Source organism: Chiloscyllium punctatum, chromosome 41 (genome assembly GCF_047496795.1).
Source record: "Chiloscyllium punctatum isolate Juve2018m chromosome 41, sChiPun1.3, whole genome shotgun sequence".
NCBI lineage: Eukaryota > Metazoa > Chordata > Chondrichthyes > Orectolobiformes > Hemiscylliidae > Chiloscyllium > Chiloscyllium punctatum.
In genome coordinates, this window is record NC_092779.1 from 47752642 (window position 1) to 47765480 (window position 12839).

A 12839-nucleotide genomic window follows, 5' to 3' on the forward strand; every position below is an offset into this window, starting at 1 on the left:
TTGATGCACATGCGCGAGTACCAACTCCTGGTACTGTGCACGCGCACGCATACGCGCCGGGGAACACGCGCGCGTTCCTTAGTTCAAAACTATGACCGGGCTGTTGACGGTTTGTTTTCTCAACCGTCTCTCTCATTGGGCTTTTTCTAATGTGGTGCGATTAACATTTAATACTTAAGACTTGTATTTGAACTCCCAAAATTACTTTGTTCGTGAAAAGCAAAAAATGTTGGTGCTGAAAATTTGCAATGAAATCAGAAACGAAAGGAAACACCCAGGCAGCATCTGTGAAGTTATCGCATAATTTCAGACCAGACGGAATGTAATTTCAAAACAGTTGCAAGGGTCAAGATTTGTGGCATAGTGACATAAAGGTAACAACTTTGCCTTCAGTCACACTCTGGCTAAAATAAGATCAGTGTGTGGTCAGGCAATTATGTGGATGTAATGTTAAACAACATTTAACCACCATATCTAGACTATGTATCATGCATTAATGAATAATGGAAATGCTTGTGGGATATAGGTAAAGCAGTGTTACTTCTGCAACCATAATTGCTTATGCAAAGTGAATGAACTAACCTACACCAGTGTATAATTGTTTCAGCAAAGAGCTGAGTTAGCTAAAATGTACATACAAGAATGTAGACTATGTAAAAGGATACGTAGTTTCTTCTGAGTTAGCTAAAATGTACATTCAAGAATGGAACATGCCTGCAAACAATGGAAGATGTTACAGACAAATGGATACGTTGAAAAAGAACATCAAGATATTCCAAGCTCAGCAAATTTCCCTCATGTTACCACTGAAATGAGCCAAGTCACTTATGGGGGGGTTGTCGCCTGGCTTGGAGTAGGGGGAGAAGTAAACAAGGGCGGGGCAGAGCTCAGCTGGGCAGGGGCAGAGCTCAATAAGGAATATTGATAGGTTTGAAGGCCAATGAGGTAAATGGGGAAGTACCGGGAATTAAACTGTTTAAATTGTGGAGTAATTTCTGATTGGGGTGGCTACTTGCTAGTCACCCCTTCTTGCAAGAACGTTTCAGTAAAATCTGCTGCTTCAGAATTTGACTCGGACTGAAATTTATTATATTGTGAGCTCTGTTTCTCACAATGCTCGATGTTGATTAAAACGTCAAGACATTTGTCTCAAGAAGAATGCAACATTTATCATATATGTTAGGTCAGCTAACATTACAGGCCAACACTCAGGCCATATCACACGACAGTGGTGTTTGACCCAAGAAATCATGTCATGGTGTCACGTTATTTAATGTTTCAAATTAATGATTTTTTTTATCAGAACTGGGGAAAGTTAAAGATCTAATAGGTTCTGAGCAAAAGATAAGACGAAATTAAGATTTGTGATAAGATGCAGGTAAGTAGAGATCAATGACAGAAAAGTTAGTCTCATAGGCTAGAAGGGAAAGGTGATAGAGCAAGAACAGAAACAAAACAAAAAATGTCTTGAGCAGGTGTGCACTGGAATTAAAGGCTAAAAATGACAACAGTATTTTCTGGTTCTGTTGCCATCCCAGCCTCCACGCCCATTTTGCCAGGAGTCCACACCGAACACCAGTTCTCCAACTTCTTCTTGACTCCTCCAGGACTATGACCTTGCCAATAAGCATTAAGCCATTGATTTCAGCCAGCTTCTTACCTCATCTCTTCATAAACCGGTCCAAGAAACCAAATGACCTCCTGTTCTTCTGTCTTATGGTCTTTATGGTGTTCTGGTGATCTTGAACAGCTGATCCTGAACAGCTCTCTACCTGCTTCCCAAGCTGAATAGATAGGTCTGCTCTGGTGAACACATCGATTTCCCTGTTCCACTAAATAAATTTTTTCCAATTTCGACTCAATTTATCTTTCTCCAATCTATCTGTATTTGGGATGTTGCAAGAGAAGGAGGGGGGAGCTGGGGCGTCATGTAATTTACGATTTGTGTCCAACCCAGTTCTAAAAATTTCTTAAATTTTCTTATGACAATAATATATCGGTGTTGGGACTCTTGCTATTTGTGGTATGTATATTTGATTTAAACTTGAATGTAGGAAGATTGATCATCGGTTCTTAGATGATATGAAATTTGTTGGGCTGCTAAATTGTGAGGAGTATCACCTTACATTGCAGGAATGTATAGACGGGCTGCTCAGATGGTTTGATCAATGGAATTTAATCTGGTTAAGTCTGAGGTGATTCATTTGGGCAGGACAAGTAAAGCAAGAGAATCATGGTGAATGGTAAGACTTAGGAAAACACCTTGGTGTGCTGGTTTTTGGGTCTCTTAATGTCAGACAGGTAAATAAATTTATTAAGAAGGCCTGTGGAATATTTCCCTTTATTAGCTGTGGCATAGAGTTTAAGAGCAGGGACGGTACTGGAATTGGATAAAGCATTGATTTGATAGTAGCTAGAGTATTATGTACAGTCTGGAATCCACACTATAGGAAGGATATGATGGCAGTAGAAAGATGCACAAGAAATTTACCAAGATGTTGTTTAGGCTGGAGAGTTTTAATTATGAAGAGAGATTGGATACATTGCTGTTGTTTTATTTGGAACAGAGGAGACTGAGGGGAGACATGATTGAGTTGTATAAAGTAATGAGAGGCATAGTTAGTGTAGACTGAAAGGAACCTTTCCTCTTGTTATGGACCAGGTCAGGCCTCCTCAAAGTATTTTAAGAAAGTAGCCTGGACCCTCACGTTTTCTTATTTTAAAGGCAGATGTGAAGTGAATATCATGCGTGTGATGCAGCTGGTCAAATCTCTTGGCTTTAAGCAAAACAGAATTTTGAAACATGAACAAAATTAAACAGAATTTGGAATAACTTAATTATTGAAAAACTTAATCAACCTGATACAGCAACTTAACTAAGGAACTATTCCAACTCTGTACCCTTTAACAAAATGGTAAATTGAAACGTAGTTTCTTACTAGCAGGAGGGAACAACATCCAAAGAGATTTCAGAGTGAATGTCACTCAGGAATCATTTTCTGAAGCTTGCAACCTTCCTGGACTTCAGTATCTTGTGACTGCTACAGCTAAAACAAACTCAAAAAAACCTGAACTGGAAGAACTGGCCACTCCCTTGCCATTGCTAAACTAGGCTCTTCCTAGACCTCTCAACACCTCTACCTTTACGACCTCTTTTTAAAAAAAAACACCCAAGGACAAGATAACCTTGTTAAAGTGACAGCATTGTCACACCCTTGGTGGAGGAATGAATGACCAGGGGACATAGCTTTAAGGCAAGAGGCAGGAGGTTTAAAAGGGATGTGAAGAAAAACCTTTTCACACAGAGTGTGGTGGGAATCTGGAACTCAGTGCTTCTAAGGGTGGAAGAGCCCTCATAATTTCCATGAGTATTCAGATGTACTGTTGCAAGACATACAAGACTTTGGGCCAAGTGATGGAAAATGAGTTTAGAATATTTAGATGTTTGTTTTTGACTGGCATGGACTCGATAGGCAAAATGGCCTTTGCTCTGTGCTGTAGGCCTCTATAACTTCATAACTCTTCCAGAGCTGTGCTTTCCTGGGAAAGATCCGGTCACACTTGTAATTTTTCCATCTGTGAGGGCATTTATGTATCATAATTATTTAATGTTTTGAATACAAATGTGAAAAAAACAGAATTTTTACCTTGGTGATATGTTTTCATTGCACTTCATTTTCTAATTTAAAGGGGGAGGGATATTGTGCATTTATGTGAGTGTGGCACTTGAAAAGCACAGCTGGTCAGGCAGCATCCGAGGAGCAGGAGAGTCGATGTTTTGAGCATAACACTCAGTAAGTGTTTAGGACTATTACTTAAAGAGTCCAATGATTGACCGTTTTGGAGAGAAGCAACTTAATATGATCCTTGCTGCCTGCAGAGTGAACACCTTGTTTTATAAAACTTCTGTTAAGCACTTTGGCCTCCTATCCTTCTTGATATGTAACACTCCCACTTCCACTTCCTTCCCAATTTTCAACCAGCTGAATTTTAAAAAGTGCCTTGAAACTCCCATCTATCTGCTGAAGCTACAGTATAATGGCATGGTGATGTAATATTCATGTCATTTGGCTTGTTAAGAATTTCATTTGCCCATTAGTTACTTCTGAAAACATGATGGATGTGAGTTGCCAATTTAAGACTCACCAGCCCATGGGGACTATGTCAAGGATGGATGGGAAGGCAGTGGACTAGCCACCTAACACTTTAAGTGCCATCACATCTGAAAGCATGTCCAGTAGGGAGCAATAAAATCCAACTGTTTATTTTTGTCCATAAACAGTTAGCATTTTAAAGAAAAAGCAAAATATTGCAAATGATGGAAATTTAAAATAAAAACAAAAAATGCTGGAGAAACTCCAGAACAAGAGAATGAGAAGAAATGTCATTGAATTTGAAATGTTTACTCTGTCGCTTCACAGATGTTATCAAACTCCACTGAGGTTTTTCACATTTTCTGTTTTTATTTCATTTTAATAATCATAACTTAAACTGGAAATTTCTCCTGAAGGAATTGTAAGCTGTCTATTTCGATTTTCCAATTGCATAGCTGTATACATGTGCAACTTAGAACATTAGTGATGGCTTGTGATACTTATTTTGTAAGCAAGAACACAGCGGCCAGGCTATTACTTACCAGAAACCCTTGCTGTTACTTACATCTGTTTAGATACTGGGCATGTGAAGGTACATTCTGAATTGGGGACATGGAAATTATTTACAAAAGTAGTGTTTGACCCAGAACTTGAGCAAGACATATAGTGGAACCCTAAAATAGTGGAATCATTCTGTACATGTAATTTGCCGGTTGAATCCTAAAATCCTAAAGAATTGAAAGAGAATGATCTGTCTATTATGCCTCTGTTGACTCTGTGAAAGATCTTTTGTACTTACTCCCAAATCTCCTCTTCTTGTGTATAACTCTGAAAATTTCTAATCCTGGAGTACATTCTAAAATTATTTTTGGAATCAACTTCTGCTACTTTTTCATGTCAAATCTTCCAGAGGCTAATGAATATGTGTTTAAAAAAAACTTCCATTTTCCCTCTAAATCTTCTGCCAATGATTTTTAAATCTATGACTTCTGGTTTTCACCCCCTCACCAGCATAATCTGTTCTATCAAATCTCTCCATATTTTGAAAACCTCTATTAGGTCCTCTCTTAACCTCCTCTTGGATCGAGGTACAGTCTATTTTTTCCAATCTCTCCTCATCATTGATGTTCCTCATCCTTGGTAAACCTTTGTACCCTTCTCAAATAGAATAGAATCGATTAGCAATTTATTGTCACTTGGATTTATGAAAATACAGTGAGATGTATATAATTCAATTCAGCACCTATTAATTACAGAAATTATAAAAGTAATTGAGATAAAGTTAGAACAAAGTTGCCAATGCTGAAGCCATTGCTCAAACCCTTGCCTGAAGCCACCACATTGCCATCAGAGCCACAAGGAATCAACCGGAACCATCATACCGCCACTACTGAAACTGCCACACCACTGTCAGCAGGAACAGACCACCGACAATGAAGCTTTCAATAATGGCACAGCCACTGTGGCCACAAGGAACAGACATTTGGATCCACCAAGCTGCCACTCCTGTAGTAGGCCTCGCAACTGCCTTCCTCCACTGCAGCCATAGAAAAGAAGACAAAGTGAAATTTGGTACAAAAAGGAATGAATAAATAAAACAAAAAAAAAGAATGCAGCCAGCCAGGTGAAGAGGTGCATATGGGCACTGAACCCGAACACTTCTTACCCTGCCACCGCAATATTCGGAAATTAATCTGGACAGAACAAAGGCATATCAGTAAGTGACCATATTGAAGATTGTGATCATAATTCAGATTTAGGATAGCTATGAAAAGGATAAGAATGGACTAGGAATAAAAGTTCTGAACAAGGGAAAGGCTGATTTTTATGAAGATAAGATATGGTTTGGGAGTAGTGGTCTGGGAGCAGCTACTTTCAGATAAAACAGAGTCAGAGTAGTTGGAGGCATTAAAGAATGAAATAATGAGAGGGTAACTAAGTTCCAGTAAAGACAAAGGATGGAACCAAAATTGGAGAACTCTGAATGTCACAAAACATAAAAGTCAAGGAAAGTAAAGGTTATAATTGGGGGTGGGTGAGGATATAAAACCTGAATACAGGCTGAGGTAACTAGTTGTTGTCAGGAACAACCATTTAACAGATGCTCTTAATAACATGGTGGCAATAAAATGGCTTCTTGATGCTAATAACATGAAAAAATGGCTTCTAGGCTGCAAATTGACAACTCTGCTAAAGCTGCATAAAATGGCTTTTAAGTTACTAACTCCTAATTCTGCTATTGCTGCATAACAGTCTGCTTCAATAGACATTAGCAGACAATGCTTCCTTGACAGCATAGAAATAACTAGACTAGATAAGACATTACTGGCCATCCTAACTGATCTTCAGATGCAGGTGCAATAGCTCAGTTAGTGAGATAAGGGTGGCCTGTGTGTTGGAAAACAATGTTGGTTCCCAGGAAATATCATTGGACCAAGTAACTGTCAAATAAAGCAGTATCATTAGTGAGTTTTGAGAAGATTTGTAGCTCAGGTTGAGCTTTTGGATGTAGGTTTGCTCGCTGAGCTGAAAGGTTCATTTGCAGACATTTCGTTACCTCACTAGGTAACATCTTCAGTGGGCCTCAGGCGAAGCAATGCTGAAAATTCCTGCTTTCTATTTATATATTTGGGTTTCTTTGGGTTGATGATATCATTTCCTGTGGTGATGTTATTTCTGTGGTGAAGTCACCTCTTGTTCCTTTTCTCAGGGGTAGTAGATGGGGTCTATCAACAAACGCATCGAGTTAGATCCCATCTACCACCCCCTGAGAAAAGGAACAGGAAGTGACTTCACCACAGGAAATAACATCACCAACCCAAAGAAACCCAAACATATAAATAGAAAGCAGGAATTTTCAGCATTGCTTCGCGTGAGGCCCACTGAAGATATTACCTAGTGAGGTAACAAAACATCTGGAAATGAACCTTTCAGCTCAGCTAGCAAACCTACATTCAATAGAGATCAACAGAAATGCTCCCTTGACAGCATAGAAGTAGCTAGACTAGATAATACATTACTAGCCATTCTGACTGATTTTCAGATGTGGATACAATGGCTCAGTTAGTGAGATAAGGGTGGCCTGTGTGTTGGAAAAAAAAATTGGTTCCCAGGAAATATCATTGGGCCAAGTAACTGTCAAATAAAGCAGTATCGTGTATTGATTGGTAATTGTTTGAATGTACTATACGATCATAGCCTGTACTCTTCTTTAAGAAAAATATAAAAATGTCTTTGTTTTAAGCCATGTATGCAGCTCCTCTGAGGAACATGGAATTGTATAACCTTTGAGTTTTTGGACGATCTGTGCCCGGCTGTATGAAGAAGTAAAGAATGAAGTCTTAAAGAACCAGACTGATTGGGCAATAAGCACTCACAATCACGGAACAGACAGAACACCCCTGGGTGTAGCAGCGGTGTAAGAGCCTTGAGTCCTCCACTATTGAGTTTAGAGGAATCGGCCGGCCAGATCTGAGTATTTCCTCTGTTTAGTTTTTACTCTCATTCAAATTGCCGTATATTATAACAAGACTGTCAGGGTTTTAGAATGTCGAGAATGTTTTGCAGAAATCATTGATCTTGTTGTTCATTGTCGGGTTGTTGATTAGTGAAAGTTTTAGGTTGAGATTATCTTCTCTGTTGTATCTGTTTGGCTTGGCTTGTCTTGCTTTGCTACTTTGTCTTGTTTGTCTGCTATGGTTTTGTTCTGTTTGTTTTGGTGTTTGTTCTTTATTTATGAAGTAGAGAGGGTAGTTGCTGCTTTTGTCTTGTTAAAAAAGATAGCTGGCCAGTGATACAATTCTTGCACACTTGTTTAAGCAGCTATGTGCCAGAACCAGGATTTAGGAGGCTAACCTCCCTAACTTTGACTGTTCTGGAAGGTGAGTGCCTCATTACCCTTAAAATGTTCATGTGTGTGTGTGTGAGAGAGAGAGAGACTTAGTGCTGATTCCCTGCAGCTTGTAGAATGTTTAACCCTTTCAGATTCGGTTTGGATGTACATTTGCTTGTTAGTGATTGAATGTTTGTATTTTGTTCCCTGGAGCTCGAGATCCAGGACTGATTTGAATTTGATTTGCATTTTGGGAATTTAACATTATTTCTTTTAAGGTTAAGCTTCCATCAGTGATTATGAAATGAAATATTAACCCATTCTTCTTACAGGCCATGACTGCTCTACTGTCAATTTCTTACTTAATTTCAAATCAGTTTAATATGGAGGAAGACAACATTATCATCTTTTTAAAAAATGCCTTCTCCTTTGATTCTGTACCATTTAACATCAGTATAAACTTGCTCCCAAATTCCCCATTATTTCATGCTATTGCCAAAGATCATTTTTCCCCTTCTCACCCCTACGTCTTGTACTAATGAAAGAATTAACTAAAGGAAGCAAAGCAGTAGCATTAAATTTGGGCCTCAGGTGCAGAATCATTCTGTTGCAGGATGAGAGCAGGTCTCTGCTCAACTTTAGTTATAATCTAAACCTAACACAGGAAAATCACTTCAGATTTTAACATTTGCTCATTGAGTGGAGAAATTGCATGAACCTTATTTAATTTAGTTAAATTTTGTAAAACTGGAAGTGTAAAGGTAGATCTAATACATCCCAAACCAACAGCATTGTTTTTAGAAAATGATACTAGCAGATTTAACTTTTATTTCAGACTCGTTTGTTTTACTTAATTTTAAGACTCCTGTGTTTCATTGGTGATTATGGTGTGCCAGTTGTAGCTTTACTTTATATCAAATCCCCTCCCTCAATGGCAACTGAAGTTTCAGTTCAACATTATGTTGTGATAAATCATGTAACAAAATTACCATCCTCTTATTAATATCTGTGTCTTTGGATTTAGCCATTATTTGTGCATTAGAAGTTTTTTGTGCCATGTGAGTAGACAAGACCTTCTAAGGCAGCTGCAGTCATTTCACGGCCTATAGCATTGAAAATGAGCAATGACTGGTCAGGACCACTTAAGGAGCCTAATCTGGGATTTACATTAAGGGACTAGACCAGATAATTATAATGAATCTCAGGGTTGGAAACTGTATATATTTTTCTTAGTCACTTGTTCAGTTTCCACCTCTGCATTACAGATCATGATTGTTAAAAAATAATAAATAAAATAATCAATTATATTAGCCCTGAATCACAAAATCAGAATTAATTGGCAGGATTGCTTGGTTTTATTCCTTTACACATTGTCAGTGACTTGTCTCATTGCCTCATGGTTAATTTGAAGCATGGCTGCATTAATTGGTTGCTAACTAAAGAATGGAAAGATACCTTACTAGCCAGTCGAAGGAACTCTGCATGTGATTGGGGGATAGAGGTATGTACAGTAGATGGAACTCCCACAATCTGGAAGGTGTTCATAGCTGACTGTGAATGGGTGGATGAAAAACCAAAAGGGACATGAACATGAGATGAAAAAAATAGAAGGGACATAGAAACAGTGTAAAGCCACTAAGGCTAAGGAATATACAAACAGAAATAAAGCAACAACGCTGTAAAATAAAGAACTTAGGCTCGGGATTCCGAGTAGAATCTATGTTTGGCATACTGACCCTATTTGAGGATGGGGATCTTATTCCTGGATACCCGCTGAGCCCCTAACATTTCCTGGCCTGAACCAGACTGAACCATGATGCAAGTTAGAGATAAAACTGATTATATTCAGTGCCCTCGTGACCCCAAATGCTGTGTGCCAGCCCTGACAGGGTTGATTGGGACCAGGATACCCACTGGGGCAGAACCTACCTCAGGTGCCCACCCAGCGACCGCTGCTGAGGAACCTTTTCCCGAGGGGACCATGGAAATGGGAACAGGCAGGCCCCAGTATTATACCTTTGAGACTAGGAACAAGATAGCAAAATCTTTCAGGGACAAAGGCTGGCACTTGTTTTAACTGTGGAAATGTGGCCACTGGGGAGTGATGTATCTTTAATGTTACCTTGGAGCTAACGTGGGGAATCGACATGCTTGTGTCCTAGCAAAAGGAAAATCTGCTAATATACACTGACTCTTCGGTGTGCTTTTGGTGTGACCTACGATTATGGAGCCTTGTGGGAACATACAGGACTTTTCACCCCCATGGGGCAGCGTTATAGTAATGCTGTTCTATCCAATCAATTTGGCAGTTATCAAGATGTTCAGTTCACTCTGATGCCACTGATATTCTCCAAAGTAATGGGCAGGTGGATGCTGCTGCCAAGCAGGCAGCCTTACACCCCAAACTTCTAGTCCCATTGGGTCCCCAGTAAAACCCAGACAGAGACAATATGGGGACAGGTATGGCAGACCTGCGTACGGTACAGAAATCACAGGGGAAGCCACCTGCTGAAGAGCACAAACTATGGACTCAAATAGGGTACTCCCTCGATACTCAAACCAAAATGTGGGTGACCCCTACTGGACGAGTTTGTGTTCCTTCTTTGCTGCTGCCTATTTTAGGTGATTATGTGTATTTTGTACACACTTGGGCAAGGGGGGAATGGTTTATACTCTATTACAATGGACATGCCGTAGCCCCCAACATCAATGGGAGGGGCCCTTCCAGGTTCTCCTCACCACCCCTACTGCTGATAAGGTCACCTGGCACCTCCATCATTGCAAGATCATCGGACGAGCCCCTTGCAAGGGGGGAGATGAAGAAGATTGAACTTACACCTATATGTGGACTCGTCGTCATTGGCATTAGTGCTCAAGAAGGGACTGTTTAGCCGTGTGATCCTGAGCAACCAGAGACCGTTGACCATTTATGCCAAAAAGATGTCCTTGTGTGCCAAGAGGCTGACTCCTTTGATGCACGGAAAGTTACCAAGAATGACTGTCGCAATGGTCAGTTGCATCAAGAAGATCAAACAGTTCATTTACAGGACTCGTCTCAATGGTCTTTACCCTGTCAAGGTGTTTTGTGCCAGTTGTGCTATGGGTGGCCCTGGTAAGCCTTGCCCCTACCCAAAGAGATCTAATCCTGCACACCGCAAAAGAGAAAAGGGGGAAATGCTGTCTTTCACTAGAAATTTGTTTTTTCAAAGTCACAATGAAATAATCGGCTGGGATGAAGTGGTCTGTTACTCCCTCATATCAGCAAAGGACTCCTTGACCCCTTCCCCCCCTCCTGAATTCTAATGACCGAGTATGGAAGACTTCTAAGGCATTTACCAGACATAATGTTTCTTTTGACTGTTACTTATCCCCACCTGCTAGTTGCTTGTGGACTTCCTCTAATAAGTCCAGGGTAGCCTATCCAAATTGTTACAACAGTACAGGATGGGGTTGTGCTTACGTAAATGTGACTAAGAGTATTCCATGTGCCTTGGTTAAATGTACTCCACTGTGGGGCCTCACATCTCATGCATATGCCTACAAGAGGAGCGTGTCTCTGTTATTGCTAGTATTCAGGCTCTTTGTGGTATGGGTAATGGCACCCACCTTAATTATGAAACCCCTAATGGCACCAATTGTGGGATGGAAGGAACCACTCTGGGACAATAACCGCATCTCTTACCGAAAGACGCACCTTTATTTATTGAACAGCTTTCACCTAAGCGCCCAGGGAGACCACACTTTGTAGCCATCGATAACTGTACGTTCAGGGTGGTCACAAAGATAGGTCTGCTTCTTATTGGGAAGCCCCCATCATTACTTCTATTTTCCTAGCAAAACCGGTACGCTCTCACTACCTACACGCCAAAGAGGGTGGGGTTTGCACCATAGTGAAGGGCAAGTGTATAGCGGGGTTATTGACCTCATCAAGAACATTACCAAGCATGTAGATAACATCCGCACCTTCGTCCATCAAATGACAGAAGACACTGGATAGGGAGATTTGGGCTTTGACTCATTGTACAACTAGTTGGTAAACCTGACAATGTAAACTGATATTATTTTAATTTGCACTTTGCTGGCATTGCTATTGTTAAATGTATTATTGCCAAGATAATAACTTCTGTTGACAACATCGGTTCCCCCCCAGAAAATGCTTCTTCTCTGTCCAAATGAAGTTGAAGAGGAGCGGTTGCCTACCTCTGCTTCCTCTTCCTGCTCCTTGGAAGTATGGTAGTCTCTAGCGTTCATTCGATTGGATTGATCTAATCTACACCCTCCCATCCTATGGTGTGGTCATGGAATGACCAAAGTGGGGGGAAGATGAGAATTTGAAACCTGAATACAGGCTGAGGTAACTAGTTGTTGTCACAAACAACCACTTATCAGATGCTCTTAATAACGTAGGTGGCAATAAAATGGCTTCTAGGCTGCAAATTGGCAGCTCTGCTAAAGCTGCATAAAATGGCTTTTAAATTACTAACTGCTAATTCTGCTATAGCTGCATAATTGACTAACCACAGTCTGATTCAATAGAGATTATCAGACGATGCTCCCTTGACAGCATAGAAATAAAGACATTCATGGCCATCCTAACTGATCTTCAGATGCAGGTGCAATGGCTCGGTTAGTGAGATAAGGGTGGCCTGAGTGTTGAAAAGCGAAGTTGGTTTCCAGGAAATATCATTGGACCAAGTAACTGTCAAATAAAGCAGTATCATGTATTGATTGGTAATTGTTTGAATGTACTAGGTGGTCATGGCCTGCATCTTTCTTTTGGGGAGAAAAGCTTATGGTAGATAGCAAGGGCCCAGGTCCATACAGGATTACAAAAGGTGTGAGGGCAACTAATGGAAGAGAATGCATGCAAAAGCATTGATGAGTGGAATAAAGGAAAATCAAAAGTGGTGTTA

General features: G+C 40.2%; 1 long non-coding RNA gene across 1 annotated transcript in view; it reads left to right on the top strand.

Annotated features, from left to right (window-relative positions):
- The first annotated feature begins 101 nt into the window (after positions 1-101).
- The window catches only part of LOC140465043 (uncharacterized), a 68323-nt gene continuing 55585 nt past the window's right edge, over positions 102-12839 (top strand). The window contains exon 1 of the long non-coding RNA XR_011955054.1: positions 102-374. This is a non-coding gene — a long non-coding RNA (uncharacterized lncRNA). The remainder of the gene's footprint in view (positions 375-12839) is intronic.